Raw genomic sequence first — 4,307 nt, 5'->3', positions numbered from 1 at the left:
TCCTCTTTATATTTGGAAGAAATTCCATTCAAGTCCATGCTCAAATATTACCTCTTCTGTGATAACTTTGTATGTGCCCTATAGGCATAGTGAGTTCTCCAGCTCACAGAAATCCCAGAGCACTTTGTACAAGTAGCTTAGTGCTTAACACTGTTGAAATAACTTCCTAGGCTCAAGATGGAGCCACTCCTGCCTGGGGTGCCTCATCAAAAAACAAAAAGTTAGATGACTTTCATGTCCCTATAAATGCTCTACTTGACGGAAACACAGTATATCCAGTCTGTTTATGTGTCTGTCTTCTGAAAGTAAGTGTGAGAAACTTGAGAGAAGGGTCTCTACATATTATTCTAATCTGATGCATAGTACGGTGATTGGCACATAGCATATAGTCAGTAAATGCTTCTTGATTTAATAAATATTTCTACAAGATAGACAGAGCAGGTATTTTCAGCCCCATTTCCCAGAAGAAGAAACTGAGGTCCAGAAAACAGAAATGCCTTGTCCATGGTTACACTGCTGATCTGGGCCAGAGTTAGGACTCACACTTAGAGCTCCTAATTCCTAAAGTTCATTTCACTATAACATACATACTCTGTCTAGGGGTAGTGAAACTGAGCAGGACCCTGTGGGGCCCTCCCAGGTACAAATCCCCTGTTTCTCCATTGGGGAATTTGGGGTTTTTGAGCATGATCTACCTCTTCTCCTTGCACGGCCCTGCAATAAAACTTTCTCTGCTCCAAACCCCAATGTTTCCATTTGTTTGGTCTCACTGGGCATTGGACACACTAACTTGCATTCGAAAACAGTAGCATCTAAAATAGTTGGGTTCTTTGGAACCAGAGGGACCCTTCTGATGATCTGTAAATCCCCCTTGTGTTAGAATGATCTTTCTTTTTTTTAACATCTTTATTGGGGTATAATTGCTTTACAATGGTGTGTTAGTTTCTGCTTTATAACAAAGTGAATCAGTTCTTTGTAACAGACTCAATCTGCCTGAGGTTCAGCTTCTTGCCTTTGAGAATAAAGGCAATTCTTGTTATTTCAAGGCCCTGATTTCCTCTTGCATTTGGCAAAAATGAAACAAATGTGAGAAGACCTCTTGGGAATACATTTTTCCTTCCCTCCCTTAAATGCTAGTTCCCATGTGGTGCTTTCCCACATCTGGGCCCATGTCTCCAAGCTGTAATGAAACCTATAATTTTTAGCTTATAGCACCTCATTGTTGGCTTTTTGTGAAACTTCCATTATGCCTTATAGTACAGTAAATTATGTGTCCTATCTTTCCTGCTAAGATGTGAATTCTTGGAGGGTAGGGGTTGATATCACCACACAGAGTCCACAGCATAATTTGTGATTAACTGAGACTTGTAATATTACTTGCTTCTCACCTCACTGTAAGCTTTCTCAGGGTCCAAAGTGAGCCACTCTATCTCTTCTATGCTCTTCTATTCATCAGAGTGAAACACCCTAAGTGTGGTTCTGTGAGTCAGTTTCTAGCTTAATGAATAAGGAACTACAGGTGGAATCCCCTAGAGCAAAAGCCATTACAAAAAAGGACTGTGTGAAACAAAGCTATCAATGCTTGTTTGATTTGATTACATTAAGTCCTATACAACTAACAATGTGACCCAAATGCCTTCCCTGGTTCCTGGCCATTTCAGAGGAAGTCTCTGTAATGAAGACTCAAATGCAAGCTATTTGCATCTAAAGCAAGAGGAGAGGAGCTTTATTATTAACATTTCCGTGTGTGTTGGTGGGGAAAGTTCAGGTGTCATGCACAATTTATCTTTCAAATAATTTGTCTTTGGAACATCCCAAGTACAGGAGCAAAACTGACCCAATCAGACAAAGGATAAAGGAAGGCATGCAGGTCTGAATATGATAATAAGTCTCTCTTAATTGGTCAAAAAATACCATTTTCTTCTTGATGATGCAAACATGGAGAAATGAGTGCTTATTTTGTTTAATTTGTACCTAAACATAGGACACTATTCGTGTGTGGCCTAATATATAGAGGACACTTTATGCAATGTATTTAATTTTATAAAATCCCATTGTGTCAAAGTTCTGGGTGACAGACCTGCATTTCCAGCTGCAGCTTGTCATGTCCACCTCAAACTCATTATGCTTAAAACTGATATCCCCTACATTCCCTTCTTAGAGGAAGTAGTGAGATGTAGTAGGGAAAAACAGTTTGCTTTAACATAAGAGTGACTTGAGATTCTGTACCAGCTCTGCCAGTTATTAATGGTGTGACTGTTGTTCTATTGAAACTTCAGTTTAGTAATTATAAAAATGGGGATATTAACACGAAAACCTCCACACAGTGGGCATGTGGCAGGACATATGTCAAGCAATTCACATGGCTTATCACGTTTACTCCAAGTGTGGACAAAGAATGTTGCCTGTCATTCCAATAAATAAGGAATGTTGCCAGACACCAAGCCATCAGCCACTGCCCTGTTACGTTACCACCAACTAATTAGAAAAAAGTCACACATCCTACAACTATCACCCCAAATTTTGCCTATAAAAACTTCTCCCCCAAAACCATCAGAATGGGGAGATTTGGGTTTTTTGAGCATGAGCCAACCATTCTTCTTGCTTGGTCCTGCAAGTAAACCTTTATCTGCACAAAATTCCAACGGTTTGGTTTGTTTGGCCTCACTGTGTGTCGGGCACACAAAATTGCATTAGGTGACAGTTCAGTCACAATGAACTTTTTCTAAGTTTCTTTATTGTATCATCACTACCTCCCCTGCTCATTCTTCTGGCCTTCATATCTGCTGTACTCTCTGTCTCTGGAACATTTCTTCCCTATCTTTTATTATAATTTACTTCTACACATCTTTTAAGTTGCAGTTTAAAAGTAATTTCCTCTGGAATTCATTGTAGATATTCCCCATAGACTCACTTCATTGTCCCTGCTAGATGCTCATATAGCATATGCTCATAAAGCATATTTCACTCTGTGCTTCCCTGATCATAGCACATATTCTACATTTTCATCATGGTTTAACTGTTTTCCCCAATAGAATGTAGTTATATGAGAGCAGAACCCACAGCTATTTTTGCCCACCACTTTATCCCTAGTGCCCAGAATACTCTTTGGGTCTGATTAAGCCCTCAAGAAATATTTTTGGAAGAATTAACAAATAAAAGTTCTAACAACAGACATGAATTTTCTGATGCATGTTGTCAACTCATAAATACCTGCATTTGTGTATGCTATTTTCCCTCCCTGGAATACCCTCCTATACCTCACCCTGTCCCTCATCTGTTTAATAGTTACCTATATTTCCTTTAAAATTCAAGAGACAGGATAAGTATTATCTCCTTTTCACAACTTTCCTTGGTGTCTCCACATGATTTTTTTTCCAAATGTTTCACTTTTAATTGTAGACACGGCTCCTATATTGAGTTTCACAAAAAAGCATGTCTTTCAACAATGCAACCAAACAGTGTTCAATGTAATGTGGTGTAAGCAACATTTAACATAATTCAACTGCTTTAACCTAAATACACCTACTGCTTAAGTCTCCACATGATTTTAGATGCTTTTTACCCTGTAATTCCATCACATTTTGTGCCTGCCTCTATTTAAGGACTTTTATATTATTGTGCAGCTATCTGTGCATATGTTTTCTTTAACTACTAGACAGTAAAGTCACTAAGAGCATGAGCTGTGTCTTATTTATCTCTGTAGTTCAGCATATATCCCAAAGCCTTAAACACAATAGCACTCATAAATATGTTGAATGAATGATTCAAGTGAATGAGATAAAATCTAGCTAAATTCAAAAAGTACTTTTCCCTCCTATGCAAATAATCACTGGAACTTTTTTTTATTGTATTATATATTATGCAACATTTATATATAATAAGTATAAAGAACACAACAATGAACGTATTTCCCCATATCTTCATTAATAAATAAGATGTCATTAATAGAAATAAAGTTTCCTATATCCATGTCTGAAAAAATGGAAAATACCTCATAAATGTGTATATCATCTTGACCTGGACTCTGTTCATCTTTTCTGTATTGTTTCAATTTTACTATGTGTGCTGCTGAAGCAAACAGCAGGTAATGAGCTTTGGCCTGCATTTTTACGGTTGTCTTGAGGTCACAAGATGAAGCAAGGGAAGGCTTGATTCTAAAGTGTCCTAGTTATACAGCCATGCAATGCTTGGTCATATTTTTCTAAAAAGTTGTCCTTCTTTAATTTTCCTATGGAATTCAGATACTAATTCTTTTTCTTTTCTTTTCTTGTTTTTTTTTTTTTTTTTTTTTTTTTTTTTTTTTT

At 37.4% G+C, this 4,307-nt stretch overlaps 1 protein-coding gene and 1 pseudogene across 1 annotated transcript in view; both read right to left on the bottom strand.

The window, feature by feature from the left end:
- The window catches only part of GABRA3 (gamma-aminobutyric acid type A receptor subunit alpha3), an 82,697-nt gene that overhangs the window by 60,758 nt on the left and 17,632 nt on the right, over positions 1–4,307 (bottom strand). The gene's annotated exons all lie outside the window — the stretch shown is intronic.
- On the bottom strand, positions 3,980–4,080 carry LOC112409760 (uncharacterized; annotated as a pseudogene).

The sequence above is a fragment of the Neophocaena asiaeorientalis genome, unplaced genomic scaffold, assembly GCF_003031525.2.
Source record: "Neophocaena asiaeorientalis asiaeorientalis breed wild unplaced genomic scaffold, Neophocaena_asiaeorientalis_V1.1 scaffold1159, whole genome shotgun sequence".
Lineage (NCBI taxonomy): Eukaryota > Metazoa > Chordata > Mammalia > Artiodactyla > Phocoenidae > Neophocaena > Neophocaena asiaeorientalis.
This window is presented reverse-complemented; position numbering and strand designations above follow the sequence as displayed.